We start from the raw sequence: 19,739 nt of genomic DNA on the forward strand, positions 1-19,739 counted from the left end.
ACCTAAAACCCTTAGTCTTATTCTGAAAGTTGAAAAGGGGAGAAATTGTAAGATTAAATGTACAAAGATGGAGTTTATTTCCTCTCTCCATCTGAACATGGAGCGTGACAAGGCGTCAGCAGCTTCCAATGATTTCTGTTTATTTTAAATACTGTCTCATAGCCCAGGACCCTGATGGCCCTTGTGATTGACCTTTGTTCCTACTGGATGGCCGTTTTACAGCTCTTATCATAACAAACTCAGAAGCTGTAGTCTGAGCCTTTATGTTCCCGCCCACAGATGTTTCACAGGAACCATGGGACCCTTGTTTCCAGCTCTATACTGAACTCTACTGTCTCCTTTTGGAAACACAAGCAAATGTATTTACATATATATATATATATATATATATATATATATATATATATATATACATATATATATATGTAATTTTTTTTCCTATTTAGCAACATTCAGTGCTTGGGAAAACTTTGTGAAATAACTGGTCTTTTATATACAGCTGTAGAGTTGACCAAAAGTTTTCCCAACCACTGAATGTTGTTCCTCAAAACAAGCTTGCACAATAGCTGTCCTTGATGGGGGTTTATTAGACACTAAGTATCTGGAGTCCTGGTGGTGTAGTGGTTAAGAGCTCGGCTGCTAACCAAAAGGTTGGCAGTTCTAATTCACCAGCTGCTCCTTAAAAACCATGTCTACTCTGTCCTATAGGGTCATTATAAGTCAGAATCAACTTGACAGTAATGGGTTTGGTATTTTTTGGTAAGTACCTGTCAAATCCAGAGTCCCTTTCTGAGGACGCTGGCTGAATGGGACTTTTCTTTTTATACAGCATTAAATAAAATAAATTTTGCTCTCAGTCCACAACTGGCTTGACCAGGGATCAGTTACATTCTTTGGTTTTAGTTCCACATCTGCTAGGTGGCCATCAGCCTGAATACTTCTAGGGACATGGAAGTCATCACTCAAAGCAACCATCATGTTTGGTTGGCTCTGACTGACGGCCAGATTGAAAATTGTAGGTGCTCTCAATGCTTCTGCAAGAGAAACCACAAAAGAGGACAACACCTTCAAGGGGTTTGGTGTGGGCGATGGAAGGCGACCCAAGTTTGATTTCTCATAAATGCATCTCATGTGCACCCACCACCCATCTGTCAGTGGGTTCAACATACTGAACATAGCAAACCAACCTAATCAGATCCTTTGTCTTTGGCACTATGAATGACAGATGGTCACAGAAAAGCTGGATTTTTCAAATCTAAGGTTTTCCTTCCAAATAATGCACAAGACCTGCTGTTTTTTTCCAATTCTGGAAGTACTGGGACTTGGAATTAATTCCTCTGTGGCTAAAAGATGTTATAACTTTGCAGTAAGCCTGCATTAATGAAGGGAATCTAGATGCTTCTCCTCCTTGAAATTTTAAAATGTCTAAGGATCTACTTATTATTCTTATTCTAAAGGTGAGGAGATGGAGTCTCAGAGAAGTTAAGCAATCCTCCCAAGATCTCCTGGTTAGGAAGCAGCACAGCTACCTTTTGTAATCCTGGCTGGCATAATTTTTAATTACAGTAATCCTATTTCTTAAATGTACATTCGAAACAACAATTCTTCTGTTCAGGTTTTATTGATCAAGGACTGTGGTCAGAAGTGATAGAAACCCAACTTAAACTAGTTCAAGGGAAAAAAAAAATGAATTTATGGGATCATGTAGCCAAACCAGCCTCATAAATAGGAGAAGTGGGACTGTCCTCAGGGACTTAATTGCCTTTAGGACTCATCTATTTTTCTCTATGTGCGTTGGCTTTGTTATTTTCGACTACAAATGGGGTTTCTTTATGAAGAGAAAACGTGGCTACCAGTGCTGCAAGCTTAGCATCACTTTATTTTTGTCTGACGAGCAAGAGAACATTTCTCACAAGCCCATGTTAGAAAAGCCTGGGTCAGAACTGTGACTGGCTCAACTTGAGTCCATTGATTCAGAAATGATGTGACCTATAACATATTAAAAACTAGAAGCAATACAGTAAACTGATATTTGAGAAAGGCAATTTGATGGAGAAAGAAGTTTTGCAATAAATGGTGCTGAAACAATTGGCTGTCCATTTGCAAGGCAAACCAAAAAACAAAACAAACAAACAACAAAGAACTTAGACACAGACCTTACACCTTACACAAAAACTAACTCAAAATGGGTCATAGACCTAAATGCAAAAGCAAAGCTCTCAAATTTCCAGAGAATAGCACAGGAGAAAATCTTCATAACCTTGGATTTGATAATGAGTTTTTACATATCACATCAAAAGTACAATCTACAAAACAAAAAAATTAGTAAGTTGGATTTTATTAAAATTAAAAACTTCTGCTTTGCAAAATATACTGCTAAGAGAATAAAGAAAAGATAGCCAGAGACTGGGAAAAAATATTTGCAAAACATATCTCTGATAAGGGACTTACATCCAAAATATACAAAGGGGCTTTGAATCTCAACAATAAGAAAACAAATGACCTGATTGAAAAATGGGCAAAAGATCTGAACAGACACTTCACCAAAAAAGATACTGTATACAGATGGCAAATAAACGTATAAAAAGATGCTCAATGTCAATTGTAACTAAGGAAATGAAAATTCACACAACAATGAGATGCCACTACACAACTTTCAGAGGTGCTAAAAAAAAACAAAAAAAACAACTGACAACACCAATAGCTGGTAAGGATGCAGAGCAATGGAAACTTTCCCCTGTTGCTCACGGGAATGCAAAATGGTACAGTCACTTTGGAAGACAGTTTGACAGTTCTTACAAAACTGAACACAGTCTTGCCATGTTGTGTTTGGTGCCTTCAAGTCAGTTCTGACTCATATTAACCTTACACATAACAGAACGAAACATCACCTCGTCTTGTACTATCCTCAAAATTGTTGTTATGTTTGAGCCCCCTGTTAAAGCCATTGTGTCAATTCATCTCATTGAGGGTCTCCCTCTTTTTCACTGAACCTCTACTTTACCAAGCATGATGTCTTTCTCCAGGGATTGGTCCTTCCTGATGATGTGTCCAAAATAAGCAAGACTAAGTCTCTCCATCCTTGGTCCAGGTGCATCCTGGCTATACTCCCATCACAACTGATTTGTTCCTTCTTCTGGCAGCTGGTGGCACATTCAATATTCTTTGCCAACACCACAATTTGAATGAATCAATTCTTCTTTGGACTCCTTTTTTCATTGTCCAGCTTTCACATGCATTTGAGCTGTTACAAATGTTGTTACTGTTAGGTGCCATCAAGTTGATGCTATGTAAAACAGAACGAAACGCTGCCTTGTCCTGTGCCATCCTCACAATCATTGCTATGTTTGAGCCCATTGTTGCAGCCACTGTGTCAATCCATCTATTTAAGGGTCGTCTTCTTTTTCGCTGGCCCTCTACTTTAACAAGCATGATGTCTGTCTCCAGGGATCAGTCCCTCCTTACAACATGTCCAAAGAAGGTGAGACGAAGTCTTGCCATCCTTGTTTCTAAGAGGCATTCTGGGTGTACTTCTTCCGAGACAGATTTGCTTGTTCTTCTGGCAGTCCATGGCATATTTGATATTCTTTGCCAACACTATAATTCAAAGGCATCAATTCTTCTCTGGTCTTCCTTATTCATTGTCCAGCTTTCACATGCATATGAGGTGATTGAAAATTCCATGGCTTGAGTCAGGTACACCTTAGTCCTCAAAGTGACATCATTACTTTTTAACACTTTAAAGAGGTCTTTTGCAGCAGATTTGCCCCATGCAATACCTCATCCAATTTCTTGACTACTGTTTCACGGGTGTTGATTGTAGATCCAAGTAAAATGAAATCCTTGACAACGTCCATCTTTTCTCTGTTTATCATGATGTTGCTTACCGGTCCGGTTGTGAAGATTTTTGTTTTCTTTCTGTTGAGGTATAATCAAAACCAAAGGCTATAGTCTTTGATTTTCATTAGTTAAGTGCTTCAAGTCTTCTTCGCTTTCAGCAAGCAAGGTTGTATCACCTGCATATCACAGGTCGTTAGTAAGTCTTCACAAATCCTGATGCCACATTCTTCTTCATATAGTCCAGCTTCTGGGATTATTTGCTCAGCATACAGATTGAATAAGTATGGTGAACGGATACAGTACTGACACATTTAAGTGTTCTTAAGCATACGTTCTGCAGAGGGTCAGTGAAAAAGAGGAAGAACCTCAATGAGATGGATTGACACAGTGGCTGCAACAATGGGCTCAAACATAGCAATGATTTTGAGAATGGTGCAGGATCAGCCAGTGTTTTGTTTTGTTATACACAGAGTTTCTATGAGTCAGAACTGACTGGACAGCACCATACAACAACAACAATGAATTGCTTAATATTGAAAAATATTCTTCAGCCACCATGTGCAACTTTTGCTAATACTTTGATGTTTTGTAACTATCTCCAGAATCACAATTTGGAACATGAAGAAAGGCAAGAAAACAAATGCCCAGCATGACTGGGAAATGATACGTCGTTATGCAAGACTCTACTGAATTCATAATGGGGGGAGGGGATTTTAAACTTTCATATATTTATTTTTTTTGTTTTGCCTAAGAACTTCTGCCACTCAAATCTTTCCCCTACTCTGATGCAGTGGCCATTTCTGATTTTGGAAGTAGCACCACCTACAAACCTCCTCTGCATTCAAATGTAGTTGGTGATTTTATTTCAAGGAGAGGAAGAAAAAAATGTAGAGAAGTATTTCTCCAGGGTTTGAAAGGTGTTGGTCCCAAGAGCTGATGTTTAGGATTATGTTCTGCCAGTGCTGAGCACCAATCCCAAGTGACAGAAGTTGTTTAATAAATGTGTGAGTGTGTGTATGTAAGAGAGAGAGAAAGAGAGATTCATTTTGTGATATGCAAGGTTAGAATTGACTCAACAGCCACTAATAACAACAAACATGCATCCATGGCAGGAGCTCCTCTTACCTGGGTCTACGGTTAGTGCTGCTTCCCTGTTGATGCTAAGGTGTGAGATGGTGCAAAAACAGTATGAATGGTTGGAAGAGCAGGAGTTAAGGCTTTTGGCTATCAGGAGATAGGAAGAAGTAGATAAATCCTTCTTCTTTCCTTCCCCAGATGGACTTTCTTGAGATGCCTACATTTATATGACCTCTTGCAAGACAATCCCTCAAGACAATCCCAGCAGTGGCCACCTTGCTAAGGTACTGTGGTGTTGGCTCTCCCTTCCTTCCTGCCTCACTCTCCTTTTCCCTTACTCCTGCTTGCCTGGAAATGCTCTCCCCAATAAAGTAGTAGCACTCAAACCTTGGCATCATTTTCTGCTTTCTGAGGGAACTCAGGGTAAAATGCTACCCTATATAAAATAGTAATCCTAATCGTGCCACTCTCTTTCCCCCTTAGCTCGTTTTATTATTTTCTATATCACATGTCACCACACTATGTATCTACTTGCTTCTTTCTTTATTGCCTTTCTCCTTCACAAGAGTGGTTCTGGCTTGCTCTGGCTCGGTTCTTTCCAAGCTGCTGACTGTTGTTTGCTACAAGGCCAATGACAAGGGTAGAGATATACAAGTGCAGGTGAGGAGTGAAGAGGAAAGGAACAAGAAAGTACAAGTGCAGGATTCACTGCTCTAATGGCTCTGTCCCTTAGAGACGGTGAGACTCTGAGCAAGTCTCCTAGCCTGAGTTTTAGATTCCCTGTTTGTAAAACAGAACTGTGAATCCTTGCTCAACCTACATTACCAGGTGGCTGGGAGGATCAAATGGAATAATTTTGTGAGTATATGTTTTATGCAAATAAAAAGGTGAGTAATGTGATTTGGTAGGGTTCCTACTAGTAGCCCCCAAATAAAGGATCTTTTTAATACCTATGATTTAGCAAGTAAATTAATTCAGTCAAGTGAGTATGAGTAAATGATCAGGCCTTGACAGCAGCAGCTACATTCACCGTGAATTCACATATGGGGTCATACAGTTGGGGAAAGAGGGGCATGATGATCCACATTTGAGCTTAGCTATGAATGCATCTAATAATTTCAGCTGACTTCTTTGCTTCCATGACTGCTCCATACCCCAAAGCTATGCATATCATTGTTGTTGGGTGCCATCACGTCAATTTTTGACTCATAGGAACCCCATGTGACAGAGTAGAACTGCTTCATAGGGTTTCCTTGGCTGTAATCTTTATGGAAGCAGATTAGGACAGCACTAGGTCTTTCTCCAGTGGAGCCACTAGGTGGGTTTGAACCACAATAATGAATGAATGCTAAACTATTTTGATAAGCTTTTTCCTTTTCAATTTTGGTAATTTGGTAAGTCACTAAGTTTGGAAGTGGTGGACAGGAGAGGGGAGACTGTCATAGGGGGATAAAGGCTAGCCAGAGACCTCTGGAAGGGAGGGAGTTACAGTTGGGTTGGAAAACCTTCTCTGAGAAGAGGTATGGCGTGGCGGAAAGCATGTCAACTCTGGAGTCAGGTAGCTGTATGAGTAATCTAGCTTTATCTTCTCTAAGCCACAGTTTCATCACCTGTAAAATGGGAATAATGGCAGTGCCTTCCTTGAAGAATGGTAGTGTCTCATTTTAATGAGATAAACCATATGAAGCAGCTGGCAGAGAGTAGGAGTGCAATCACTTGGGTCTTTTCTGTTCTCTTTCCTTCCTTCAAAGGATAGGAAGATGCTATCATAGCTCCTTCAAAATATTTTCCTGTGCATGTTTTTCAGAGAGAATGAAAGTAGCCCTGGGTAGCTAAGCTTATCCTCTTTGTAGCCCCTTGGAGTGTTTCTCAATAAGCTTGAGATTTGGAGCCAAGCAAACATACCCAAACCAAACCAAATCCATTGCCTTCAAGTCAATTCTGACTCATAGCCACCCTATAGGACAGGGTAGAACTGCCCCATAGGGTTCCCAAGGCTGTAATCATTATGGAAGCAACTGCCACATCTTTCTTCCACAGAGCAGCTGGAGGGTCAAAGAGCCAACCTTCCTGTTAGAAGCCAAGCGCTTAATGACTGCATCACCAGGGCCCCGTGAGTTTGACAATAGTTCACACTAAAAGATTTTGGGAGTATGGATGAGCCAACAGGGTGGTGTGATTGCCAGAAAAACAGTGAAGACATCCAAATCCCACACCTGGAGTATTGGGCTCCCATTAGGATAACACATTTAAGTCTGACGTCAACAAGCTGCAGGGCATGCCAAAAGGAGCAAGCAGGATGGGAAAATGGCTGGAAAGATGCCACAAGAGGAGTGTCTGAGGAGTAGAACAAGAGAAGTCCAAGGGTGAGTATATATAAACCAATATTTGAAGGACTGATATGTAAAAGGATAACTGTTATTCTGTCAGCTCCAGGACAGCAGAACTCAGACCAAGGGGTGGAAGTTACCTGGGGATAGATTTAAGCTCAGTACAAGAATTTTCTGATAATGCAGCCATCCAATGATAATACAGCTGTCCACCCATGGTACAAGTCCAGTGAAGAAGGACCTGAGTCCCAGAATCTGGTACTAGGTGGAAGGCTGGCCTAGATGTCAACTCAGGAATTCTATTTTAAGAGAGGCCCATGACTGCTCCAACAAAAGCAGTCTTGTGTTAGCAAGCAACAATGCTATAAACTCTTGGGGGCAGCAGAGCAAGATAGAATAGGGAAGATATCTTATTTACCTTAACACTGACTCAACAGACACTGCTTATCTACTCTGATGAGGGTACTCGAAGTGCCAAATCAACCTCTTTTTTTGGTGGTAAATTTTTCACGGCAATAATACTGTGAAGAAAGGAAGCTATTATTAGCACAGATGTTTAAAAAATTAATTTTGAAATAACTGCTTCCATGTTTGAGCACATTATTTAGTCCCACAAATCTTGGTTTCCTTATCTGTTAAATGGAGATGATAACAATATTTACCTCTAAGGACTACTCATTCATTACTTCAACAAATGTTTGGGCACCTATTATGTGGCAGGCCTGGTTCTACATGCTGGGGATGTATATCATTTAACTAAAAAGACATAGAACACTCACGGCGCTTGCATTCTAGTGGGGAGAGGCAGCAACAAACACAGTAAGTAAATTGCAGAATGTTAGTGTGAATATAGTATGCGAAAGTGCTATGGGAAGGAAAGCAGGGAAGGAGAGAGGAAGGAGGTTTCTGTGAAAGGAATGAGTAGGCTAATGCAGGTAAAGGAAACTGATGAAGTAGAAAGTTTGCAATGCGTGTTAGCTATTATTACCACAGGGACTTCTGAGCTTGTACCACCTACAGTTAAATGCATCATCCAACTCCTGAATTATTCAATAAATCATGTGTATTCAAAGTCAAAACCCAAAGGAAGTAGATTCTGATATTTGCAGGTAAAAGAGAGGAATCAATGAAAACATCATGACTGTGGGGTTCTGGCATTGCCTTATTTGTACAAGAATGCTGAAACCTGGGTTTGAACTGAGTTATATCAGGCAAGTGACCTAACTTCTCTATGCCTTAGTCTCCCCCATGTCCCCCGCCACCCCCACCATTTCACCGGGGCTGCTGTGACACTTAGTAATAGAATATGTAAAATACTGGGCACACAGCAGATAACAGCATACATTATTATTATAATGTTGCTGTTAGTTGGCTCAGATTCATGGCGACTCCATGTGCAGCATAATGAAATATTGCCCAGTCCTGCGCTATCTTCATGATTGCTGGCACGTTTGAGTCCATGATTACAGCCATTTTGAACTGCCTTCCAACCTAAGGGCTCATCTTCCGGCATTATATCAGACAATACTATCTTGTGATCCATAGTGTTTTCAGTGGTTGAATTTTAGAAGCAGATCCCTGGGCCTTTCTTTGTAGTCTGTCTTAGTTTGGAAGCTTCACTGAAATCCGTCTACTACGGGTGACCCTGTTGCTATTTGAAATGCGGATGGCATAGCTTCCAGCATGATAGCAACCATAGCAACACACAAGCCACCACATATGGGTGGTGGATTGTTATGATAATAATGTTTTATTTGTGGCTGTTTAATACAATAACACTCATCTGGATTTTCAGTGTGTTCAAGTAGAAAACCTAAGGAGCTTCCAGGCGATATTCCTCAGAAGGGAACATTCCACAATCATGTGTTGCTAGGAGTTGGACTAAGGTCACTTGTTATGAGAGCAAACCAGGAAAACATAAGGAAGCGTTTAACTGATTAAATGCTCCATCCAGTGCTCAGCCTTGCTAACTCCTTGGCTGTATTCTTCAGCATTCAAAAAGATGCAAACAAAGACACACTGATTCACTCAAGCAGTTCTACAAATCTGAAGATTTTGCCAAAAGGCAGTCCAAAAGGATTTATGAGGTGCGCTTCCCTCCAGAGCCTGCAAGTCAAGGAGATCCACGGGTTACGTTTAATCAGCCCTATTTTCTCAGAGACCTCTGTAGCATCCTCCCTCTGGTTCTTACCACTCTGATTAAGAGTCTTGGGGGATGGAAATTTAATTTGCTCTGTGTTGAACTTTTTCTCATGGGGGCAGCTTTACAAGGAAGGTGCTCCTTCTGCTTTCCCAGAGGGACAAGGTAGAATTCACACCACCATCACTTCCACATCTGCAAGTTCTAAAGTAAATCAAAGTTCTGGGGGTATTTATGGGCATACGAACACCAGCCCTCCTTCACTAGCCCTCCTCAGAGCAACGGGAGCTATTTCCAGAATTGGAAGTCCTTCATTCACTGTGGCTAGCACACCAACCCTTTCTCCGCTGTTGCGGGAGTTGGACCCAGCAATTTGCCCCTTCCAGGGATAGCTCTGACCACTTGGTACTTCAGCAAGAGTAAAAGGGCATTAAGAGACACGGGTGTTGGCTTTGCTGGGTCTCAGTCAGTGCTTCTCAAAATGTGTGTGGTGAAGGACCAGTTTTGTATTATTTCCAATCCATCATGGACTAATACTTCTGTAAAATACAATAAAAATTAATCACTAGGATATTTTAAAAAGACACAAAAATAAAAGTCATGGCTTTTATGGTTAGATTCAACAGGCATAACATCACTGTCAAACTGCTATCAAGGTTTCTGTTTACTCACAATTTCTACACAAATCTTGTCACGAACAGTAGTGCTGATCTAAGTCACTGTTTGGCCATGGGAACCTTTACTTGAACCAAATAAAACACAAACAAAAACTTAACTCTCCTTCCTCATTAAATAATATGTTTGGCACAGTGGTTGGCACATAGTAATCATTCACTAAATTCTAGCTACTTCTGTTTACTCAGAGCAATGGAAAAGGGGCAGGGAGAATTAACTGGGAGTCTGAGACTGGGTCTTAGTTCCTGCTCTATTCCTACTGACCTTGGAAAAGTGTCTCCACCTTTCTGGGTTTTAGTTCTATAATTTACAATGCATAATGAGATGAACATGTTATCAGGAGGGACCAATTCCTTGAGAAGGACATCATGCTTGGTGAAGTATAGGATCAACAAGAAAGAGGACGACTTGCAATGAGATGGACCGGCACACTGGCTGCAACAATGGGCTCGAACATATCTACTATTGTGAGGTTGGCATAGGACCAGGAAATATTTCATTTTGAAAGTCACCACGAGTTGGAGCCAACTTGATCATACCTAACAAGAAGATGATCTAGAATCTAAAACCTAGATCAGTGATTTATGAACTTAATTGAAACCAAGTGAAAAGTACATGTGCACAAACTCGCAACTTGCACAAACACACATAAGCAGTCAACTGTAAAATTTCATGAAGTAATGTTATCCTTATCATATGCTATGCCCTCTGATATTTTCGATCATATTTTATTTTTTGAAACATTGGTCAAAACACATTTAATTGATTTTGAACCTGCGATTTGAAAAACACTGGAGCAAATGATTTCTAAGATTCCCTCCAGATAGAATCCTGATGGGACTGACGACTAGTAGGTTCCCAGTCAATCATTTACAACTTGATTTCTGGTTAGGAATGACATTGTCAAAGAAAGGTACATTTCAGTTTGTATTTTTGGTTTTTAAGCCAGCTGGTTCTATTTGGATATTCTTAATGAATCTATTGATTACAAAGAAGAATGGTCAAAGATACGGGTGTCTTACCCTCACATCACTGAATGATAACCTATAGGCATCATTGGATAAAGCCCTACCAGCTGTCCTCAAGCACATTTCCTTCAGGCAAATAAGCCCGGAGACCAGATTGTGGGGAAATTTCCTTATTGGGTTCTGCTGTTTCACTAAATTGCCTTTTTGCTCCCTGGAGGAGGAAGAGACAGCAGTGGGAGACAACAGGCCTCTGGAAGTGTTAGAAGGATTGAACTGGTATTTCTGTTCCTTCCTAAGTTAGCAGCAGTGGGTGAGGAGACTTACTATGGAGAGATATACTGACATGCAACCTTCTCTCTGAAGGGATATTTTGCAGTTCATATTATCCTTTTAACAAATAACCTTAACTGTTTTGAATTTCAACTCAGTGAATAAAGCACAAAACAATTTCATTTTGAGTAACTTCTCTCTCAGTGCTCTAACTTCCTGTTTTCCTCTTAAGTCATAAGAACATCTCAAACTGACTTGTACCCATTTGGTGGCTAAAAGTCTCATTTTCTTTACGATTTTAACCTCATATGCAATACAAAGCTCTCCACCACTCGCCACCTGAGGTGAGGCTTGTGGCCTCAGTGACTTGGGGTGGAGGACTCAGGTGGTCTGCACTCTCACCCTGTGTCCCTCCTCCCTGAGCTTATTCCCTGGGTTGTTTCCCTTCATGACTACCCACAGTGCAAAAGTGGTTGGTGGGTTCCTCCTGTGAATTACCCCACCTTGGTGGGGATGAGTTTTCTGACTGGCCAGGGAGCCTCTTCTTTGGGACATTCTCTGTATCCTGGCTCATACGTGGGGGCACATCTGTTAGCTCTCTGTTGAGAGGCACTGCCAAGGATACTCACGGGTTATGGAGAGCAGCTCTCCTGTGAGGCACTGGCAAGAAAGCGTGAAGTCCCAAGCCTTCTTCCAGGGATTCCCTTCCAACCATGGAATCCAAGGAAACTCATCTCTCTCTCTCTTACCATATGCAGTTTCTCTTTCTCCTCACTTCTTCTCTTGACTTTGTAGACCACGGGCATAGGAAGCACTTGCTGGGATGGTGGCTCACCAATTTTCAGAAAAAAGGTAATCTCCAAACTGAATGTTTCCCTTCTTTGAGGGAGGTACCTCCAAAAGGTGACTTCTCTCCCTCTTTCAGCCCTCTGTTATACGGGTATGAGGAATAGGGACAATCTGAGAGCTGGTTCTGCAGAGATGACATCTTTCTAAAAAGTTCTACACGAAAATGCAGCTCTCTGATCATAGGAAGTGGAGATTTTAAACATCTTGTTCTTCACGGTGGGCGCTTCTTGCCCATTCTGACAATAGGAAAGATTTCACTCAGTATCTCACACCACTGTGTTAGATTCCTGAAAGCAGTGAGCCAGGCAGTGTGAATACAGTAGTGAATAGGAGAGCCACTGTCCCTGCCCTCGTGGAGCTTGCAATCTGACAAGATATTAAACACACACACACCACGTGTATCTGTGTAATTCCGTTGTGACAAATGCCAGAAGGAAAAGGACAGGGTGCTGTGAGATTGGACCTAGTCAGGGATAGCAGGAAGAGCTGAGAAATTAATATTTAGCTTGAGACTGAAATATAAGCGATAAATATAGGTGAAGTGGATGGAAAGGGTGTTCCAGGCAAAAAGAAATGGACCCAAGTTGGGAAGGAGCTCAATTCCCCAGAAAAACAAAGGGCCAGTCAACTGGGAGCAAAAAATGGGAACAAGATTTATCGGGACTTCATGGGGCTTAGTTACTCTTGATCCCAAGAGTAAAGGAAGCCATTACAGGGCTTTTAAGGTGCCATGATTAAATTTTCATCTTAAAAAGTCACACAATGGAGAATGCATCAGAAGAGGGCACGAGTGGAGGTGAAAGCCAGTGTTTATGGGCACTGATAAGTTTTAAAGCACTTTCACACATGCTGAGTCTAATCCAGTTTGAAAGCCTCACCTGTTTATCAACATCCCAAAGCAAAGTTGTATTAACTTATATTAACTTAATTTCTTATATATTTTTATGTTCTGGAATCATACCCTGCTGTACCACTTACTAGCTGTGTGGCTTGAGGACCTCTGTGTGCCTCCTTAGGTTCTTCAATTATGAAACGTAACTCTTCTGCTCTTTCAAGGTCTGAATGAGGGTAAAATGAGTGCCTTGTTACACAGGTATTCAATAAATAGTGAGTCATCACAGGCAAATAAGCCTGTCAATTGAAAAAAAAAAAGGAAAAGGGGAAGATCTCTTCTAGCTATCATTGATCCAATTACTTAAGCAAAATTCTGCATAGCAAGTTATGCAAAACATTGGCCAAAATTCATTTATTAAACAGTGGAATTTTATGATATTAGTTATATTAGAATAGTTTGAGACCTGATAGGGAAGTCAGGATTTTTTTTTTTCTCTAGCACAAATCACTAAATGATGAGTGTGAAAAAAAAATTCATTATGTCTAGATATACATTATACTGGTAGACTTTTTCTTTTTAAATCCATGACGCCCTCCCCAGAAAACAAGGGTACCTATATTCCCAAGGACACAGCTTTCCAGAAATCTAGTCCGTATCAGTAAACTGGTAATTTCTGCCTTCCCAGAGAATCTAAACCTCTGTACTAAAAATACTGCTTTATTATCTAGAAGGGGGGCAGGAAATGTGCCACTGTTCATCAATACTATGCTCCTGGCACACACTAATAGTTGATCACAGATAGCCATTGACAGCTTATCACAGTATTCCTTCCTGCAGAGCCCAGATGTGAACTCAAGAGGTCTTCTTAGCAGAGTGTTCCCAGTAGCTATCTCCAACTGATCCTGAAATATTTGTGAAGATATACATTTCAAAGTGAAAAAATAAACACATAAAGCAAGGGAGTCTAAGTTATTTGTCTGAAAGTTCATTTGCAAAGAGTGGCAAAAAATCAAAATGAATTTCTAATGGACCCAGTTGGAACAGTCCTCTGCTTCTTCCCATTACTTAGCCATCACTATCCATCTCCTTAGAATCTCATGGAAAATAAAAGTTCAGAATTTATGTGGTAACAGATGAACTTAACTGGACTGATAATGGCAAGAAGCAGCCATTTGAAGAGGATGGACTGTGTAAATATGAATGCAGAGTGTTAAGAAATCATTTTTTTGAAAAAAGAAATGCCTCTACATGAAGTGTAGAAACATAAGAAGCTTATTGTCTTAAAAGTAATTGATCTGGAGAAAATGAGTCAGCTTAAGAATAGTATAGGCAAATTTGTCATACCTTTATAATTGGCTGGTTATTCAGGGAAGCTGAAAATATTCTAGGCATAGCACAACATTTTTATTGGTATGGCAGGGGCAAGAGCTAGCTCACTGCTCCAACTTTGTGTCAAACAATCAAGGTAGAATACTGCATGCATGGCACCCAGTGGGAGCAGTCCAATGTTCTTATAACTAAAAACTGATTTCTAAAGCATGACCTAAAATGAGAGCTTCATGCTGCAGGAAAACATGTTTTCCTCATGGCTAATACAACATATGATCCCTTAGAGAAGTTCATTATTGTCTATTTATAGTCTCTATGCTTTTACTTTCCTTGTCAGATTTAAACATAACAACAAATAGGAAAATCCTTCAAGATAGAAAGCAAGCTATAGAATACCCCTTTAATGAGGCTGTTGGTAGTAGCTGAGTAGCAAGACTAATTAGGAACTTTTTTTTTAAAACTTTGAGTTACTTAAAAATACTTATGTTATCATTTTGTTCCAGATATTGTATTATCTACAGTTTGTGAATAAGAAATATGTCACCCTGGAATGGTCTCTCGTATATACATATGTATGTACACACACACACACACACATACGATTTCATCTTTTCCACACCAAAGAGGGAGGCAGAAGAGGCAGGTGCAGCACAGAAAGTCAAGTTGCCCAGCATCACCAAAAAAGTCATGAAGCCACCAAGAGATGCCACATTGCCTGACTTCTTGTCCAGGCATTTCTCATTCTGTTTTTCAGATTTCTCACAGTTACTATATTTGGTTTTCTTTTTATTTTACAAAATTTTAAGGCTATGCTTAGCTATGTCAGAAACCCTGGAAATATGTCTAAGGGTCTACAAATGAAAGAACTTAAAATGTGTAAGGACATGGAAATTACACTGTAAGTGCTTACTTGAAACAAGTCATCTTCACACTGTGGAAAGAGCAGAAAAATCAACTAAATCATGTTGTTGGCTGCAACAGTGTTTTTATCCCAAAATGTTTATTTTTAACATGGCAGGATCATAGGAATGTCTAAACACTTCCCTCCACTGTATTCCCACACACCTGAACTGAAGAACACAATGAATGCACCAACCAGACATACATTGTGTATATTTTATCAAAGTAGCGGAAAACCTCCATCAAATTTCTTTCTGACATCACTACTCTCTTACCCTATTGCAACACTTTATATTTATGAACTGTCCCAAAGATGCCAAGGACCTCCAGGGCTAGGCAAGCCTTCCAGCTTCTGCCATAGACAGAGCTCCAGCTTCCCTGTTTAGAGGAAACAGGACCCCAGAATGGCTTTGTCTGTAGACAAGGGCGGGGGTGACTCCAAATTACATTCACCACTGAGCTCTGTAACATCGTGCTGACCCAGATGTAGATTCTGGAGTCAAGGAAGGTAAATATAAAACCCGAAGAATTTTTATGAAACCAGCAACAGGGGAAAACAGGAAGATCAGAGAAGGTGGTGAAATCCTCACCAAGGCCAACGATTGCACAACACATCATGCCTGGAAGCACTTTGTCCTACCTGCTAAAACACTAAAAATTAGGAGTGTTTCAAATTATTTTAGAAATCACCAACCCCAGAACTCTCCCTTCTTGAAAGTTCTTCCATGGTTTCTGTCAGAAATTCCTTTTCTCTTTTTAAGAGAACAGAAAACTGCACGGAATTTCAGGGCTGGTAGTATAATAGACAACTGGGCAGATCCATCCCTCTTTGTAATTAATCAAAAACAGTCTAGTCTATAGTTTAGAGAAGCTGTGAATGTATGAGGACATGTGAAGGTCCACAAAGGGTTCAGTGTGTCTGGAAGACAGTAGTTCAGGGCCAAGCAAGTGAGGCTCAAGGGGTTACTACTAGGAATGGTTCTTCCTTGGGTGGAGAAGGGGAAAGAGAGGCTATAAAAGAACTGTGAGTCAGCAAAGGACCACAAGTCACTAGGAATGACTTAGGACTGGTAGAGCAAAGGATAGAAATGAACCTCTCTGTCCATGGAGGTAAGGCTTTGCCTCTCTATCTCTTCTAGTTCCCTTTCTTCCTCATTCTGTCCCAGTGGAGGACTTGCTAATACAATTGGTCCAAGTCTAAGATATTTATTGGACTGAGTTCACTAGTGGGTAAGGCAATGGTATGTTAAAAGGCCATACACATGGTTTTCCCCTCCCTGGCTGGTCTTGTCTCCTAGTGGTAGGCAGGTCCAAGTAGGTGCTGACCTCAGCAGGCTCCATTTTCTCTTTCCCCAAGTATATGGGTGACTGCTTTAAGTACCTACATCAGTCATGCATCTATAGGGTGTTAGGGTTCCTAGATTTGGGCATGAACCCAGCAAGCAAGTGCTAAGAGGTCCCTGTTGAGGCCTTGAGCCTAAACTACATGTCACATGAAATTATGAGCCTTGCAGTGTACTTTGTTCTAACAAATAAATTATACACTTTGATTCTTGTTAGCTGCTGTTTCATGTGCATGGCATTCTGAAGAGTCTTGAGGAAGGACGGATGACTGACATAGGGGATCTGGGAAATCCCAAGTTCTCTAACAAACCCCACTCTCCACCCCATCAGTATGCTCTAGAGTGGGAAGCAGGTCTCTTTTAAATTGCCTAGTCTTTTATGCAAACCCTATGCTAGCTTGGTATTTATAGCTCCCTATCGCAGATGTCATTGCAGAGCTGTTCTTAATTATGTGATAGACATAAAATTATTTCAATTTTATTTTTATGTACAGATAGCAGAAGTTAACATGGGCATTCAATAAATGTTTATTGAATTAGACAAGACCCAAATTTTTTTACGTTCCTGAAAGAAGCATGACATGTCCCTATTCATTCCTTAGACACAAAGATGCAATTTTATTCATGCAATAGTATCAATACTGTTCTAAATGGAGGAAGGGATGTTTTCCCTGTTTATTTAAGGTGAACTGAAGTTAGAGCATCTAATAGTGACAAGTGTCAAGCTATTCTAATCAGCATAACTTTTACATTTACAATAATAGCACAAATTTCTGAATACCACTCCAGAAGTTTTAATTCACACTTGGTACTTACATAGTATCAATCTCTTAAAGGTTCCAAAGATCTCAACACACGTTTGCTCAGTACAACAGTCTTCATGCTGCTGTGAAAACTGCCCAACTCCTCTTTATTTCTACGTGACAAAACAAGGCAGAGAGAGATGGAATAACGTTTCCTATATTCTAGGAGAAGTACAGCACAGGAATGAGAGAGTTTGAGTCTGGCCACCTCTTCAACAGTCCTCCTTCACCTCCATCTCCCTTCCTGGGTATGACGAGACTCCTTTGATGGAAGGCAAGATGGCTGCCATCCTTCAGTTATCACAGTACTGTACCTTTAGAATGGACAGCATCAGCACTGTGATAACTGAGCCAGGGCAGCCTGTCAGTCACTGTGTCAGCCAGCCGCATCCTCGCAGTGTGGCTCTGTTATTTCCTCCGAAGGCTCCCCGAGAAGTGAAGGACTGAAAGAACCCCTTCTGGTTCTAAGGTGTGGGGAGGCAGAAGAAAAAGACGGGTAAGAGCCCAGAAAGTGGTAAGGCTGAAATATTAAAAGACCCTGTTGAATTATATTAGAATGAAACATGAACACACGATTTTTACATATTAATGAGGATGAGCAACCACGGGATTAGGCTCTTGCTCTGACAATACATCAAATACGCAGTCAGCTTCCCAGCTATGTTTCCCAGTCATCTCTCTTCCATGTAGTTTCACTGACTGACTGCATCTTCCTGACCTTAATCATTCATGCAATAAATATTTGTATTCCAAGACCTCTCCTAGATGCCAAGGAAATACAAGCCGTGGTCAAAGTGCTCGTAGTCAAACCTGGCGCTGATACTAGTTCGAATCTACCTAACATTCAACAATTTTCTATGTGCTTTCTCATTTAGTTTTCCCAAAAACCCTATGAGGTTGGCAGTGAATTATTCATTAATTCCTCAAAAACAGATTCTGGAAATAGGCTAGATTATCATTACCCCATTTTACAGAAAATAAAAAAACTAGAAGAGGTTAGGCGATTTTCCTGAGATTAGACCTCTAAGGTATGATCAACCTAGGCTCAAATCCACGTTTAATAATCAAGTTCAGTGCTTTTTTCTCTATCCTATCCTGGTGGTCAATTCCATCAACTGGATATTCAGTTTAGACAAACAGAAAGGGTTTCTGAAAACATCTACTTTTTGCTTAAGACTTTTTGTTTTCTCAGTACCTCAGATGATGAAGCAGAAACTAGTGGGATTTTTGGTTTTAGGAAGAAATGCACAACATTAGCCAAAAATGACTTTTATTTCTCTTGCTCTGAGAGGTGAGAATGTATTCGAATTGGTGACACTGATGATGAGTATTTAGCACACCTATGGGGTATTTTTCACAATATTTAGTTTATGCCAGTTCTACAGTTATGGTGGTACAAGAATGGTTGATCCCCTCATGAATGCCTTTTAAAAAATCAACATATACACGTCACTCATGTTGAAATTATCTGCACCTTTGAGACGTATCCTTATATGTCATTTCAGGGATGATTCTCACTTTTAATAAAAGGTATAAAAAGGTTCTGAAATTGGAATTCAGGCTTCAGAACATCAACTTATTTAAACCATGATTCACTCAGTTTTTTTCATGTCAGTCATAAAGTCTCAAGTTGTTTCAATATGAGTGGAACTTGACAGATAGTTGAAAAATAATTATGTTTTCAATTAGGCATTCGCTCAATTTCAAAGATTCATTATATGCAGATTAGATTATTAGCTCTGTACTTCAAATGAGTCAGATAGATGAATCAACTCTTTAGATCAGAAGTCAGATATAAGAAAATACAAAGAGTCTAGCTCAATTATTAACTTTAGGTACTACGAAACTGATCTTATCTTCGGCAAAGTAATATCCCATGAAATAATCCACCTACATATGAATTAAAAGCAACATTCTCTAAAGTGCAAACGTACTTAAAAGTTAAGGAGGTCACCACCTAGGTCTTAGCCAACTGATGTAATACAGAGTTAAGACACGAGAGGGCAACGAAGATTAAAAAAAAAAGAAGGTTGGCTCCCACAACCTAAGGTTCCTGGAAATAGTTGTGCGTTTTCACCCAAGTTATAAACATCTGTTACGTGAACAAAGACACTGATTATTTTAGAATAAAATTTTAGATAGCTGGTCCATCAAATAGGAGCCCTGGTGGTGTGGTAGCTCAGTAGTTAAAGTGCTTGGCTGCTAACTGAAACCCAACAGCCGCTCTGCGGGGAGAAAGGTGAGGCCGTCAGCTTCCATAAAGATTTACAGTCTTGGAAACCCTATGGGGCAGTTCTATTCTGTCTTACAGAGTCACTATGAGTCAGAACTGACTAGATGGCAGTGGGCTTGCTTTTGTTTGGTCCGTTAAAAAGATTAC

At 40.3% G+C, this 19,739-nt stretch overlaps 1 long non-coding RNA gene across 8 annotated transcripts in view; it reads right to left on the reverse strand.

Moving 5' to 3' along the window:
• Positions 1–17,667, reverse strand: part of LOC111750997 (uncharacterized) — a 69,235-nt gene extending 51,568 nt beyond the window's left edge. For 2 of the 8 annotated variants that reach the window (XR_010321407.1, XR_010321406.1), the window contains exons 1-3: positions 17,373–17,667; positions 15,224–15,244; positions 13,128–13,207 (exon numbers count right to left, since the gene is read on the reverse strand). This is a non-coding gene — a long non-coding RNA (uncharacterized LOC111750997). Of the gene's footprint in view, positions 1–440; positions 4,175–11,469; positions 13,208–15,223; positions 15,245–17,372 lie in introns of those variants that run through there. The other 6 variants (XR_010321413.1, XR_010321409.1, XR_010321408.1 and 3 more) reach the window with 6 other exon arrangements.
• Positions 17,668–19,739: the final 2,072 nt, after the last annotated feature.

Source organism: Loxodonta africana, chromosome 3 (assembly GCF_030014295.1).
Source record: "Loxodonta africana isolate mLoxAfr1 chromosome 3, mLoxAfr1.hap2, whole genome shotgun sequence".
NCBI classification, from domain to species: domain Eukaryota; kingdom Metazoa; phylum Chordata; class Mammalia; order Proboscidea; family Elephantidae; genus Loxodonta; species Loxodonta africana.